The following is a 16241-nucleotide window of genomic DNA, read 5'->3' on the forward strand; positions in this document are numbered from 1 at the left end:
GTGGTACTGATAGGTGACAAAGTGCTAGCAGCCCTCACACTCAGTGCCTCCTCGGCCTCAGCGTCTACTCTGGTGGCGCTTGAGGGGCCCTTCAGCCTGCTGAGGCACTGGGAGCCCCTCTCTGGGCTGGCTGAGGCCAGAGCCCCCTCCCTCTGCTTGCCAGGACCTGTGGAGGGAGAGGCGCGGGCGGGAACTGGGGCTGCACGCTGGGCTCATGGGGCCAGTGTGAATTCCGGCAGGCGTGGGCGTGGGCTCGGCGGGCATGGGCTCGGCGGCCGCGCGCGCACACACACACACAGAAGGGCCAGCCGGCACCGCCAGGCCAGGGCAGTGAAGGGCTTAGCACCCAGGCCAGCAGCTGCGGTGGTTGTGCTGGATCCCGCTCCCACCCACCCCTCCCCGCCCCCGTCACCCGCTGCACTCAAATTCTCGCAGGGTTTGGCTCCCTTGCCATGGGCAGATAGGCAGGGCTCAGGACCTGCAGCCCGCCGTGTCTGAGCTCCTCCCCCTGTGGGTGGGTTCCCCCACGGCCTGAGCCTCCCTGACGGGTGCCACCCCCTGCTCCATGGCGCCCGGTCCTATGGACAGCCCAAGGCTGAAAAGTGCAGGCACAGCTCCGGACTGGCCGGCAGCTCTGCCTGCAGCCCTGGTGCGGGATCCACTGGGTGAAGCCAGCTGCGCTCCTGAACTGGATGGAGACTTGGAGAACTTTATAGCCTGAGGATCGTATGTGCACCAATCAGCACTCTGTGTCTAGCTCAGGGTTTGTGAATCCACCAATTGGTACTCTGTATCTAGCTAAGTAGCACTCTGTGACTCTGTCTAGCTCAAGGATTGTATATGTACCCATCAGCACTCTGTCAAATCGGACCAATCAGCTCTCTGTAAAATGGACCAATCAGCAGGATGTGGGTGGGTCCAGGTAAGGGAATAAAAGCAGGCTGCCCCAGCCAGCCAGCAGCAACCCTATTGAGTCCTGTTCCACCCTGTGGAAGCTTTGTTCTTTCACTCTTTGCAATAAATCTTGCTGCTGCTCACTCTTTGGGTCCACGCTGCCGTTATGACCTGTAACACTCACTGTGAAAGTCTGCAGCTTCACTCCTGAAGCCAGAGAGACCACGAACCCACTGGGAAGAACAACACCTCCAGACACGCTGCCTTTAAGAGCTGTAACACTCACCACAAAGATCTGCAGCTTCACTCCTGACAGCGAGACCACAAACCCACCAGAAGGAAGAAGCTCCAGACACATCTGAACGTCTGAATGAACAAGCTCTGGACACCCCATCTTTAAGAACTGTAACACTCACTGGAAGGGTCCATGGCTTCATTCTTGAAGTCAGCGAGACCAAGAACCCACCAATTCCGGACACAGTACTAGCTTAGTAATTAGGTAGCAGGCAAAAGGAAAACATACCACTATGATACTAATAACTACTCTTACGTGGAAATAAAACAACTGATTAAACTGTTGGCTACAATAATCTGCAAAACTAGTGCCCATAAAAAGCCCATAGCCCCAGAAAAAGTAGATGAAAAATGCCACAATACTGGGTGTTGGTGGTTCTTTGCCATGTTTACTCAAGCAAGAATTGGCTAGTTTGTAAGCAAAGATGGAAAGAAATAAGGCCGCTTAAATGCGGGGCCTTGCAGCCAATACCCCATATCAGGTTCAGTGCCTTGCTCAAAGGAATTCTTGACAAAACCAAGGGATCCAGCTCTGCAGTTAAGATTAGATTAAGGATGCTGCCATCCCACCAATGCTTGTTGTTTCGAATAATTTTAAGACAGTGATCATTAAAATGAGGTATGAGAATGTACTTCATTAAAATGAGGCCACCAAAAGATGTTGGGTGCATAGACAGAAATAAATAAGGCAGGCTTAAGAACCACATCCAGAAAACAACTTTGGTGTAGTTACTGGCACAGAAAACTGAATGGAGAGAAACGTGTAAGAATCCTACTATGTTTCTGACAGAATAGTATTTGTCAAATAAATCATAAGCTAGGGTGCAAAAGCTTGTGACTGTGTAACTTGCAAGCTGGCAAACCTGCCCGAGCAAGCAGCAGGCTATGAAAACTGCATAGCCTTCAAAGTGGGCAAACTTTCAACATCAACTTCAGATGTGGCCATAGAGGTTAATGTAAGGAAGAAACGCCCAGACAGCAAAGACAGGGATCTTAATGCAATGAATATTGGCATTCATTCTTACCAGAAAGCAGAACTAAGGATATTAATGCACTGTGAGGATCTTCATCATTCTCATGCAAAGAGTTTTCTCATTATTTTCCCAAATGGGAGATTTTATTACTGTTTTCCTGTTTCTGATCCACCATCATATGCTGGGTATGTGTGGGAGGGATGGAGGAGTAGATAATTGTGATTTGTTTATAGGTTGCTGGACTTGCAGATCTGAAAGCACTGTGCCTCTCAGAGAGCTTGGATTAATGCAACTAGTGGATGGTACTATGGGTTGTCTCCCTTAAGGAAGAAATGTAGGAATATTATCAATAGGTAGAATGTAGACCAAAGTGGCAGACTGTGGTAGACTGCTTGTCACGTCTGTTTTCCCTTCTTCTTAGCCAAATGGTCACCCAGCCTGGGACTATATTTTCCAACCTCCCTTGATGTCAAGTGATCCTATCCATGGAATGTAAACTGAAGAGAAACATGTAATATCTGCCGTACTTGTTTAAAAGGAAATTCTTTGCTCTGGACTTCATCTGCTTCCCTTTTTCTTACAGGCTGGAATACCAACTTGACGGTGTCCCTAGTTTTGATCACATAGATTAGGACCAAGTCCTCAAGAACGGTAAAGCAAAAAGATGGACAAATTGTGGATTACTGAATGTCTTCCCTACCTAGACTGCTCAGACTTTTATGTCTCGTAACTTTTTGTTACAGCAGCTATACCTACTCTACCCTAAATAATATATTCCCCCTCTTCAGGCTATTTTCAAAAAACCAGTTTTTGTCTCTCTCCTCTGTTCCAAACCCTCTGTGGCTTCAAATCTTATTGTCTTAAAATGGTTTATAAAATTATATGATGTAATCTGAATCTTCTCTGACTTCATCTCCTACAATTCTCCCCACTCCCATCATACTTATTTCCTTTTTACTCTTTGAACACATGAAATACATTCCTGCCTCAGGGTCTCTGCACTTTTGTTCCCTGGAACACTCTTCTCTCCAGATATCCACAGGACTCACTCCTTCACTTCCCTCTGGCCTTGACTCAAATACCAGCTTCCTGGCTAGGCCTTTTCTGACTGTACTATCAAAAATATTAATTCTCTATTCCTGGCATACCATATCTCTTTAGTCTTTTACTTTTTCCTCAGCACTTATCTCCACCTAACATACTAAATATTTTACTTATTAGTCTTTAATATTTCTCCTTCACTAAAATGAATGTTCCATGAAGGCAGGACATTCTGACTACTCTGTTCACTGCTGTATTCCCATTGCCTGGCACAACATACTCAACTTAATATTTAAGGAACAATAAATTAGTATTAAAGATTCCATAAATAGTAACTATTATTACCTGTCTCCTCTTGAAACTCAACCAACTTGGAGAAAGGAATTATTGCATTGATATACTGAAAGCAGAAATATGCATGAACAAATTTTGGTGATAAAATTCCTTTATCAGTATAAGTTCAAGGCCTGTTTGCAGTTTCTTCCACCCTTACTCTTGTATCCTGCTGTGCTTTTTATTCTACTGTTGCTGCTTAATTTCCTTTAATATACCTCCTTTGTATTGACTATCCCCTAAATAGAAACATACATGTACAGATATATACATAATGATGCTGATAAATCTGTTTTCCACTACCTCCCCTCTGCCTAAAAGAAGAAATATTTTTATTTTTGTGGTAGAAGAAAAATACAAAGACGGGACTAAAGGAAAAGGAGAGCAAGCAAAAGAGAGAAAGGGAAAAAAAATTCAGAGAACTGTTGGATTCAAAGGGGATCTGTCTGATTCTCTTCTTATAAACTACTTGTTTTCCAGCTATAGGGAGCAATGGCTACTTAGCTCCAGTCAGTCCTTGCTGGCATTACACTATCGGGGTCTTCTAAGTTTTCAAGAGGTAGTTGGAAGTCTTTTTTGTCCCTAAAGGTAAAATCTCCTTAATTTTAGATGCCACCAACTAGTTATAAAAACAAAACAAACTGTGTATTTCAAACAAAATTCAGCAACAGAGCAAATTCATTCTGTGTGCTAACAGTGCAAAATCTCTGGCTTACACAGATTCTTAACGCCACACAGGAACCAAAAAAACTCAGGTCTGTCCTCTCAAGAAGTTTGCAGAAAGAGCTTTTTTCCTTTTACCTAGATGATGCATGGCAGATTCTCCATTGCAAGGAACTCTCTGTACCTACCAGAAGCTAAGAGTTTCATGACCCTCCTGCACAGTCTGCTGGCTGGTTTGGAACCTGTTACTTTAAACCTATGCCTTTGAAATTATTGGAATCAGCTGACTTACCTGAGATTGAATTGTTCATTTTGTTCTACTGGCCCTGGCAAAGTGGCACAAAACTGAAATCATCTGGAGGTCTATTCAAATGGGGCTCCTTACTGGGTCATATCCTAGGTCACTAAGAGAGAATCCAGCCAAGTAAACTACAAATACCAATCCAAAAAAAGCTAGAGGGGGACCCTAAACAGGAAATGACTCTGAAACTAAGTGAGAAACTTATGTGAAAAGCCCTTAGAGACAAGAAGGGATCTGATTTCTCTGTCAATCAAACCTGATAGGGTGAACAATCTGAAACTACCTTATTAATATCTTGGGGAAAGTTAGCTTACTCTCAAAGAAACAAACTTATGGATTAATCTGAAAGACATTCTTGGTCCTCTAGAGCTGCTCTGTCCAACATGGTGGCCATTGTAACATGTGTCCACTGAACAAGTGAAATGTGACTACTGTGACTGAAAAACTGAATTTTAATTTTATTTAATTTTAAATTAATTTAAATTAAAATCCAAACACAGAAGCAGTGTAAAATATTTTTCCATTAAACATAGCTTTATCGTTTTGGTGAGATTACATTTTACCTTAATTGTTAAAAATGTAGAACACTAAAAAAAAGTAGTGTGGGCCAGGCATGGTGGCTCACACCTATAATCCCAGCACTTTGGGAGGCTGAGACAGGCAGACTGCTTGAGCTCAGGAGTTCAAGACCAGCCTGGGCAACATGGCAAAACCCTGTCTCTAAATAAAATACAAAGATTAGCTGGGTGTGGTAGTGTACACTTGTGATCCTAGCTACTTGGAAAGCTGAGGTGGGAGAACTGCTTGAGCCCAGGAGGTTGAGGCTGCAGTGAGCTGAGATCGTGCCACATGCTCCAGCCTGGGCGATACAGCAAGACTCTGTCTCCAAAAAAAAAAAAAAAAAAAGTAGTGTGTGCTGAGGTATGCTGTAAATATAAAGTATACAAAGAATTTCAAAGACTTAGTACAAAAAAGAACATAAATATTTCATTAATATGTTTTTAAAATATTTGTCACATCTTGAAATAATGTTTTGGAAATATGGATTAAATTATTATTAAAATTAATTTTACTTGTTTATTTTTAATTTTTCAAATGTGGTTATCAGAAAAATTTAAATTATACATCTCACATATTTCTACTGGATAGCATAGTCTAGGAATACCAGGCCATCCCTTTAACTGCTGGAGTGTATAGTTAACTCCTTCAAATATAGTACTAGGTACATAAAACCATACAAAGTTTCTAAGACTTACAGGGATCTTCGCTCCCATTAGCTCAGCTGAGTTACATCCAATATCCACAGAGGAGAGTCCGGGCATAGATATCTGGAAAATGTGGGAGATGTTGCTGCACTATCCACAGTGATCCTAAAAAATTAACTATCTTGTACATAGTCAGAATTCATGAGCGCTTCAGAACCTAAAAGAGGAAATGGACACATCCGAAACTAAGAGTCACAGCTCAGAGGTCCCTCAAGATGGACTGGAAACCACAGGGAATGATCAGATTCTCTCACAGAAATTAGGGAACAGCCTTGACTCCTGAATTATGAACCCACAGATGCCCTGAGGATGTTCTTTCTCCTAAGCTAGACGGTAAAGAAGTTGAACAAATTGGAGATTCCAGTCACTCCCCTTTGTCACTCTAAGGAAAAAAGGTACTACTTCCATAAACTATGGTGACAACAGCTCCAGTTTCTTAATTCTACTTCCAAGTTAGCATGCATGAAACAAATGGGTTCAAAGCCCCTAATACTGATAATCTGAATAATGATGCCCAAAAGATACCACATAAGGCAAAAGCAGCCTACAGACCGACTTAAAAATCCTTAAAAATCCCTTAGGCCTCACGTTGGCGACGAATATATCACTCTCATTAAGCACAATATATTCAGACTTTTTCCTTTAGCTTTAAGAAAAATTTGATTTCTTCACCTGAACACCAGAGAATGTAGTAAACTTGGATTCAGGGGCCATGTCATGCAAAAAATATACATACTTTGAAATGTTCACTCAATTTAATGAGAGGCTCCCATTAAGAGAGACATATGAGAACTGATACCAAATGAAGGAACAGCAGATTCACACACAATTAGATGAGGGGCTCACACTACGACAATATGTGGGAACTGAGACTGACATTCCAGATCTGAGACCAACCGAGGGGAAAACATGTAATCGGTGTACTATTTAATTAAATTCAAGTTTGCTAAACAGAAATATGATGGGAACACAAGAGATGTTCTAAATCTAGAAGGAGGTTAATGCAGTACATTTAATACTAGGTAGTCTAATTTTGCATTGATGTTCTTGGGCCTTCTCTAAAGGAATAAGCAGGAAGCCCAAAACAGAAATACTTTTTGTTTTTTTTTGAGATGAAGTCTCGCTCTGTCACCCAGGTTGGATTGCAGTGGTACGATCTCGGCTCACTGCAACCTCTGCCTCCAGGGCTCAAGTGATTCTCCTGCCTCAGCCTCCCGAGCAGCTGGGACTACAGGCATGCGCCACCAAGCCCAGCTAATTTTTGTAATTTTAGTAGAGACGGGGTTTCATCATATTGGTCAGGCTGGTCTTGAACTCCTTACCTTGTGATCTGCCTGCCTCGGCCTCCCAAAGTGCTGGGATTACAGGCATGAGCCACCATACCTGGCCAAAACAGGAATACTCTTAGAAATCTTGAGAATGCTATTCTCTTGTGAATAACAAAATATTATTGTAACAGTCATGTTCTGTAGCAGATCCAAGGGAGTAGGAAAATGAGTTTCTTGGCTGAAGGTACACCTAGACGCCATCTTTCCTAAATCCCAGTCACCTATAGCACAGAACTCCAATCAACATAAGCACTGGGCCTTACGGTCTTTGAGCTAATCTTGACCAAGTCAGACCATACAGTAGTAAACTGCAAACAATCAGCCAGTGACATGTGGATTAGTCTTGCATCCCTAAACATGCTACATGGTATAAATTCTGGCCACCTGAATTGGTTAGGTCTGCATTGGTTTGGTTCAGTCTGAATATCTGAGTTATAGTCATATTTCTTGATTTACATTCAATTTCCTTCTTGATTGGCTGAGGCCCTGACCTCCTGCCCATCTTTGTAAGCTCCCTCTTGCAGGGACTAAACATGCTCAGTCACTGGATTACATCCCTGCTCTAAAATGACCAAGCCAGGCTGGGCACGGTGGCTCATGCCTGTAATTCCAGCACTTTGGAAGGCCGAGGCAGGTGGATCACCTGCGGTCAGGAGTTCAAGACCAGCCTGGCCAACATAGCGAAACCCTGTCTCTACTAAAAATAAGGAAATTAGCTGGGTGTGGTGGCACGCGCCTGTAATCCCAGCTACCTCAGGAAGCTGAGGCAGGAGAATCACTCAAACCCTTGAGGCGGAGGCTGCAGTGAGCTGAGATCATACCATTGCACTCTGGCCTGGGTAACAAAGCAGACTCCGTCTCAATAATAAATAAATAAATTAATTAATTAATTAAATAAAATGACCAAGCCAGCTGTCACTTGCCTCACTCTGTAGATCATCATCACTCATGACCTCCTTTTGCCCCACAATCATTCACATACACAACTTTCGTCACAAACATTATCTCATTTTAAAAAGTGATTCAGAGCACAGGTGAGCTTATCAGAATCATTACACTAAAGGGCACAGGTAAGGAAAATCCCTTGTCTAGAAACTTTTGCAGCCACTCCTCACTCATCAAAATAAACTCATAAGGGCCAGACATATGCCATTTTGCATGAATTATAGAAATACTTAAGAAAAAAGTAGAAGACTAACTTTTTCTCTTCGGTGGAGAGGGTGAGAAAGGACATCTTTCAAAGGAAAGAAAATGAGGATAGCTTTTTAGAACGTAAGATAAACAATGTTTTAAAAAGTTGTATGTTTCTCTGTTGATACCAAATAGAGTAAACCTGAGGCTGTTCTAAAAATCTGGGATTCTCAATTCCAAAAGATAAAAGAGATGGTAAAGGGTATATAGGCTTCCACAGTCTTATATTTTTTATTGCCAATAAGGCCTGACCTTGCTGCTCAGACATTTATAGATAGCAGTATTTCCAATGTAAGCCCATGACTTGCTGGCAATCTGAAGACATCAAAGAGCAAGTGTCATAGTTAACACTGCTCTAAAACCCATCATGAATGAAACAGCTGCATCCTATAGGCAACCTCAAGGGCATTTCAATAAAGGAATACCTATTCTAGTTCAGGTTAAATTAAGACCTGTAGCAAAAGAACATTTCACAACACTTAACAGAAATGTCCCAGACTACAGCCAGGCATAGTAGTTCATGCCTGTAATTCCAGCACTTTGGGTGGCTGAGGTGGGCGAATTACTTGAGGCCAGGAGTTTGAGACCAGCCTGGCCAACATGGCGAAACCCCATCTCTACTAAAAATACAAAAATTAGCCCGGTGTGGTGCCCTGGGCATGTAATCCCAGCTACTTAGGAGGTTGAGGCACATGAATTGCTTGAACCCGGGAGGCAGAGGCTGCAGTAAGCTGAGATCCCGCCACTGTACTCCAGCCTGGGCAATACAGTGGGACTCTGTCCCCCCCCCAAAAAAACCCAGAAAAACCAAAAAAACCCACTCCCAGGCTATTATCAATATATTCACAACACAATTTAGAAACATGTTCTATATTCTGGGTGATCTCATAGAGACCTAATGCCATAAAAGGAAATATGCTATATTTTTCTCAGAATGGTTTCTTGGTTGAGAGAGAGTTCATCAAATTTTTTTCATCAAAATAAGAACTACCTGAAGGGTTAGTTACTCAAGTAGGAGATGTCTCTTAATGGTATAATATGCCTGATACTTTTACATTCTCTTAAGAAAAAAGAAGCTAATATTTATTTTAAATTTAGCACATCATCAATAACCACGTATGTACCTGTTACCAACTGCCAATCTTTAAAAATAAACTGTAAACCTACTGTGGAGTTGTTTCACTTTATTCCTTCTGAAAAACCTAGACCTGCCTAATCACTTATGCTTTGTAACTTTTCTGAAAAACCACTGAGTCCATTAAGAATGCTTTCTTCTATATCACCATTCTGCTTCTAATTCCTCTTTCTTTCTTTTAATTAAGACAGGGTCTCACTCTGTTGCCCAGGCCGGTCTTGAACTCCTGGCCTCAAGAGATCCTCCTGCCTCAACCTCCCAAAGTGCTAGAATTACAGGCATGAGCCACACCCCACCTTATTCCCAGTCATCTCTAAACCTTCTTCCTGACAAACAACTCATGAAAAAAACACTTCAAATATATATGCCCTCATCTCCATCCATTTATTTAAATGCACACATGTACATATAAAAAACTCAATGTTAAGCAGTTTTTCCTCAATACCTAAAATCAAAGCAAAGGCAATCCTTGGCTTTTCTATCCCCTAACAGCCCCCACAACAAGATTTTAATGTAAACAAAATAAAGATTTTATTTAATGTAAACAAAATAAAAATATAAAACAGAAAATTAAGGATGTAACTAAAGATATAGGTGTAACTCTTATATTTCCTTCCAGTGTCAACTCATGGCAAACAAAAGAAATATCTGTTTTACATACTGAATGCTGCAGTGTCTGTTTCACTGTGTATGAACATTAGTTAATGTTCATACATTAGTTAATGCACTAATTAGAAAACTCTAGTACATTAGAACTGCTGCTTGTCAAGGAAGCTTGCACTTCCTTCAAAGCCAGGTCATTTTATTTAGTACATCTATCTAGTATATTAGAAAAGTCTAATAGAATGCTAGTCCACAGTTCACTAGCATTCTACTAGACTTTTCACAGAAGTCTGAAATTTAAAAAAGAAATCTGTTCGATTTGGGATTTAATATTGTTTTAAATATTAATTTAAAACAAATTAATAATACATTTTATAAAATAAATTCTGTTAAATTTCATCTAAGATTAGTTCTTGGGCAGCTACACCTAATTTTAGACACTTACTACATAGTCTAAAATTAAAGAGATAAAAACTAAGTATTTATATAGCAAATTTTTATCTGTGGTGGCCCTAAGCATGTTTAAGTGATTAGGGCTTGCTTTGCTATTGAGAGATTACTGGGAGGCCACCTTTATTATCCATACTTTACAGTTGGACACACTGAGATACACAGGTAAAGTGGGTTCTACAAACTAATGTCATGAGTCATCGTAAGAGCTCGTATCTTCTGACTAGAAATTCTAGTCTTCTGTCTGCTGTCCACCACAAATCCTTATTTGATTTCTAAGAGCACAGGAACCTACTCACTAAAAATACCAGCAAGAATTTGTAGGCATTTACTTTTTTTAAATGAATGTTTACCTAAAAATAAAAAGACCTGGCTTTGAAGGAAGTGCAAGCTTCCTTGAGAAGCCGCAGTCATCTTTATTTGCATTTGAAAACTCATTTTTAAAAAATCTTAAAAGCTGATGAGTGCATCATCTCTTACTATACACAACAATTGCTAGTTCTTCTCAAAGAAGTTGGTTTGATGACACCAGAGCCTCCTAGTTTTACTTTAAATTACTTTGAATAAGGAACTACATTTTTTTTTGCCTTGGTATTTCCCTTCTTAAAACAGAAACAGAAAACTTAATTCCTACCTGACACAGACAACGTAAGGAAGAATTTGTTTGTGGACTGCTTTGAGATTCCAGAACGAAATACATAATCCAGTTGATCTTCAAACCTACAATAAAGACAAACTTCACTGAACATAATTGCTTCAGCAGATGCCTTCAAAATAAGACACTATACCATTATTTATGTAAAGAGAAGTTGTATTTAAGCAAAATCTTGATCACAGTGCAATGGAAGAAAAAAACTACAAAACCGTTTAGAAAGTTCTTTTTCTCACGTATGTCTCCCATAAGCACACTAATTCTAAAGGTAGCAGAAATTGTATGCATTTATTAGAGAACAGAGACTCTCAGTAAAATTATGCAGTCAACTGCAATAGCAAATGTATAAAACAAATTAATAATACATTTTATAAAATAAATTCTGTTAAATTTCATCTAAGATTAGTTCTTGGGCAGCTACACCTAATGGAGGACAAGAAAATTTCCAAATTTTAAGTGTATGTTTGCAGGTCAACCTTTAACAAGTCTTAACCCGTTATAGTTTCATGAAGTCTGTACTCAAGTTGCTTTTCCAGGCATGTCAGGTAAACATAATTCTTAGAAATTAAAGCTTTAATCAATAAGTGTAACCGATTTATTGTCACTCTTTCGATGATACTTCCACCAACCGGTAAAGAAAGAAGAAATGTTATTAAACTGGAAGATGAACTAGAAACATTGAGTGGATACCTAGCTTAGGCAGAAAGCAGCAAGGACTAGAAGGATATGACACAAAGAAGTCTTCAGAGATTTAATAAGTAAAACATAGAATGAAGTTAAGAGGCTTGACTTATACAAATGAGGGGGAGGGTGGAAGAGTTTTGGAGGGGAAAAAATTAAGATTAGAGACTCACTGGGTCCACGATGGAAAAGGACGGGAGGATAGTGGCCATCAGGCAGAAAGCGATGAAGCAGGGTACCAAAGGAAAGCGAAGGGAGTGAGGGTTTCCGAAGGTAAGATGGGGCATGGAATGAACTCCAGTGCAAAGCGATGCTAAAGCAAAACACAATCGGCAACTAACAAAAAGGGAACCAGGAGGAAGTACCCAAAGGAGGTGGATGAGAGGAAAATAAAACCAAGGAAGAAATTATGGAGGTAACAAGAGTGAGACACCTGGTCGGCCAGGGTAAGGAGCTCCGGACAGGGGAGTCAGCCTAGGGATGGAAACACAGAGATACGCGGCTTCCCAAGGAGGGACCACCAAGGCAAAAAGGCACGTGGGAGGCGCGGGATGAAAAAGCAGAACCACGAAAGCGGGTAAAGGAGGGACAGAGCGACGAAGATGGAGTAGGGGTGAAGGGCAGGCGAAGGCAGGGACACGCTAGGCGCAAGGTTCAGGAAGAACGGGTCGAGAGACGAGCGCAGGGGCAGGGGAGGCCGCGGGCACCGGGAGAGCAGCGCGCCGCGGCCCCTCGCCTCCCGCAGAGCGCTCCGCACAGCCGTCCCCGCCGACCTTCAGCGGGGCCGGGGCCAGGCTCCGACCGCCAGCAGTCGGGTGAGGGGCCGCGGCGGGCAAGCGGCGGACGAGGAGGAGGCCGCTTCCTTCCTAGCCCCTGGGAAAGAGGGACGGAGGGAGGGGTCATGGGTGTCGGGAGTCGGGGGAGCCAGAGGAGACAGTAAGGGGGTTACCTCTCGCCTGGGTCGGCCTCTTCCCCCGCCTGTCGGACGGAGGAGCTCGTTGTCCAGCTGGAAGAAGACGGCCCTACCCGGGTCAGCACCATCCCGCCCCGGGCCCCCTCACATCGCCATCACAGCAACCGCAAACACCGCAACCGCGGAGCCGGTTCGTCACCGCGGCTAGGCTACCGGCCCAGCGCGGCCAGCGAGCATGCGCAGTCGCCCCAGTCCCGAGGGAGTCCGGGCCAGCCGGCAATACCTGCGATCAACAGGTCCCCGGCCGCACGGCCCCGCCCCCGGCCTCTCTCACCTCCTCCTCCCGCCTCTTCCCTCCCCTCTCTGAGGCTAGGCCCCGCCCCTTCAAGCTCCGTGCCCCGCCCTTCAGGAGCTTCAGTTGCCCCTCCAGCTCCAGCGCCTACTGAGATTTCGAGAGATTTGTCCGCCCTACCAGGCTCCCGTTCCCAAGTTCCCGCGAGAACGGGAGAGTTGCGTCAACAAAAAGCGCGCGTCCAAGAAAAGGGGCTTGCCTGTGCGTTTAAGGGATGGAACCTGGAGGTGGAGGAGTAGAGAGCAAGAAGAGGGCAAAAAGAGGGAGTTCGAGAACTTTAGCCTTTTTTCTCACAATGTTGTTTCTCCCTTTCTCTCTAGCTCCTCGGTGCAGTCCCGGGTAGAGAGCCCGGTTCCTGCGCTAGTCGATTTGTGCGGTAGGAAAGGAGGCTGCAGGGGATCTGCGCTGGGGCGGGACAACTGCCTTTCGGGACCCGGTCCTTGCATCTTGGGAGATATGGGTGCTGATCTGGTTATTTCTCGGTTTATGACGCCAAAAAGGGCGGGAGGGGGCTGATGAAGTGAAGCCTTTCGCTGTTACATTCCATTAACAGAAACCCATGAAGGATCATTGATTTATTTCACTCTTCCCTGTTTCTGAACCTTAGGTGGCAAAAACTTTTGTAGTGCATAAAGTTCGGTATGTTGCTAAAGCTGAGTTAATGAAAGGAAAATTTCGGCTGCGACTCGTGTGTTAAAAATGCATCTAGGATGGATAGTGGTGTTGGTTGCTCAATAATGAATGGACGTAATGCTCCTGAACTGTGCACTTAAAATGGTAAATTTTCTGTTATGTATATTTTACCACAGTAAGAATTAGAAGGGAAAAGCTTTGTGCATTCATTTGAAAGTAATGGTGATGTCTTGTAACCTAGGCCATTTGGGGGACAGGTTTTGAATATATAATTTAACCATTGTTTTTCATCTTTGCACCAGTTTTTTTTTTTTTTTCCTTTTGTGAGTCAGAGTGTTGCTCTGTCGCCCAGGCTGGTGTTCAGTAGTGTGATCTCGGCTCACCGCAACCTCTGCCTCCGGAGTTCAAGCAGTTCTGTCTCAGCCTCCCGAGTAGCTGGGACTACAGGCACATGCCACCACGCCCGACTACTTTTTGTATTGTTAGTACAGACGGGGTCTCACCATATTGGTCAGGCTGGTTTTGAACTCCTGACCTTAGGTGATCCACCCTCCGCTGCCTTCCAAGTGCTGGGATTACAGGCCTAAGCCACTATGCCCGGCTTGTACCAGTTTTTACATGATTGGGTGTACCATTATCCTGTGAACCAATCTATTTGCATTTGTATGAATGGCCTGCTTTCCTGAATTCTAATTTGTCCCTTCTTTTATAGCCCTGTACCATTTTACTGTCCTTGCTAAACAGGCTTTTGTTGCTTGTTTTGTGACTTGAACTTTAGCCTCAAAATTGGAAAGGCTTTTTCTGTTTTTTTAGTTCCAGCCATGTCTTAGGAGAATATAGTAAACAACCAATTATTTGCATTTCCACCTCCGTGCACTCCATGTGGCCCACACTGTGTGCCAAGATTCTTTCCCTGTTCCGAGTTCTTTTTATTCAAATCACATTGTTAACTCATCTGCTATGTGCCAGGCAGTGTGCTAATCTTGGAAGATACCAACATGAATGCAAAAGAACTTGGGTGGAGTGTTTGCAGTATTACCCTATGATGTAATGTGTATAGTGCAGAGATAAAGGCACAGGGAGCTATTGGAGCTCAGAAGAAGCATTAATCCAACTTTGGGAAGAGGTCATGAGTCAGGAAAAACTTCTAGGAGAAAATGATTCCAGAAAGTTGAAGTGGGATGTCTTGTGGCGGTTGGGAGGAGTAAAGGGAAAAGGATTGCTTAAACAAAAGCTGTACGTAAGAAACTGGTCTTTGTGCTGAACTAAAACTAAGACTTCTATGCCACTGTTTGCGGATGTGAGGCTGGAGAAATTGACAAGGATCATGGTGCGCCTTCGAAAAAAGTCAAATCAGTTCAACCATTATATACATATTTTTATTGTTTATTAGATGTTTGCCAAATACTGTGCTAGTTACTGAGGGATATAATGAAGGTTAACGGTTAGTCTAAAATCTCAGAGTTTGCAGTCTAGTAGGGGTAGACAGGCATGTAAAAACAAAAACAAAAAAAACAAGTTCTCCTACATAGTTAAAATTGGGGTAGGTACAGGGTTGTCTGGGAACCCAGAAGAGGAGCACTTAACTAACCTAGAGATTTAGCAAGAGTTCCTGGTAATTATCTATTGATAGACGAATATAAAATAATGTCTTAAAGAAATACGAAAATTCACCTGGGACTGCTTTGGCTCACCCCTGTAATCCCAGCACTTTGGGAAGCCGAGGCAGGCAGATCACTTGAGGTCAGATGTTCAAGACCAGCCTGGGTTTAGCAGAGAAACCCCATCTCTACTAAAAATAAAAAAATTACCGGGCGTGGTGGCAGGCACCTGTATTCCCAGCTACTCCAGAGGCTGAGGCATGGAAATCGCTGGAACCTGGGAGGCGGAGGTTGCAGTGAGCCGAGATGGCACCACTGCATTCCAGCCTGGGCTATAGAGTGAGACTCCTTCTCAAAAATAAAAAACAGCAACAACAGCAACAAAAACCATAAGAAATAAGAAAATTTATGCCATCTGCTGAGGTACAGACTACTAGAGGATTTAGCACACTGATCTAATTGTCAGATTACCTGGTTCTAATTCTAAAGTCTTCATTATACTGTGTTATCTTGAGAGTGTCTTACCTTCTCTAGGTCTGTTTTCTCTCACATATGAGAAGATAATCACATTATATACAATTTGAATTCCTTTAGAAATTTGTGTAGAAATTTCCTGATTCTAAATTTACTTCCCGTATTTATCATCCCAGATTTCTTGTCACCCATTATGCTGCTAATAAACAGTTTTGTGTCACATTTAATGTACATTAACATTTTATGTTATATGTGTCATTTTCAATCTATGTTGTGCTCAAGGAATGTAAGATTTCGAATCCTTTCTATCTTGTAATTGGTTTACATAATTTAACTTTGGCATGAAGTGTTTTTGAATGTTTGCTAAACCCTTCTAACTGTGGAGTATTCTCGTAATCCAAAGATCAGGTTATCTCTCCCTTTCTCAGTTGCACAACATTGATTCAGCTAAAGATTGAGACAG

The 16241-nt window shown here is 42.6% G+C and overlaps 1 protein-coding gene and 1 long non-coding RNA gene across 10 annotated transcripts in view; one reads left to right on the forward strand and one right to left on the reverse strand.

Annotated features, from left to right (window-relative positions):
• The window catches only part of LOC105479484 (family with sequence similarity 135 member A), a 135071-nt gene extending 122078 nt beyond the window's left edge, over nt 1-12993 (reverse strand). For all 9 annotated transcript variants that reach the window (XM_071096897.1, XM_071096891.1, XM_071096902.1 and 6 more), the window contains exons 1-2: nt 12755-12993; nt 11107-11192 (exon numbers count right to left, since the gene is read on the reverse strand). The gene's annotated coding sequence lies outside the window, so the exon portion shown is untranslated. The remainder of the gene's footprint in view (nt 1-11106; nt 11193-12754) is intronic.
• A 5-nt stretch (nt 12994-12998) lies between these two features.
• Nucleotides 12999-13626, forward strand: LOC112426288 (uncharacterized). Its single transcript, XR_011623633.1, has 2 exons — nt 12999-13271; nt 13391-13626. It is a non-coding gene; the product is annotated as an uncharacterized lncRNA (long non-coding RNA).
• Nucleotides 13627-16241: the final 2615 nt, after the last annotated feature.

The sequence above is a fragment of the Macaca nemestrina genome, chromosome 5 (genome assembly GCF_043159975.1).
Source record: "Macaca nemestrina isolate mMacNem1 chromosome 5, mMacNem.hap1, whole genome shotgun sequence".
In the NCBI taxonomy this organism is placed as follows: domain Eukaryota; kingdom Metazoa; phylum Chordata; class Mammalia; order Primates; family Cercopithecidae; genus Macaca; species Macaca nemestrina.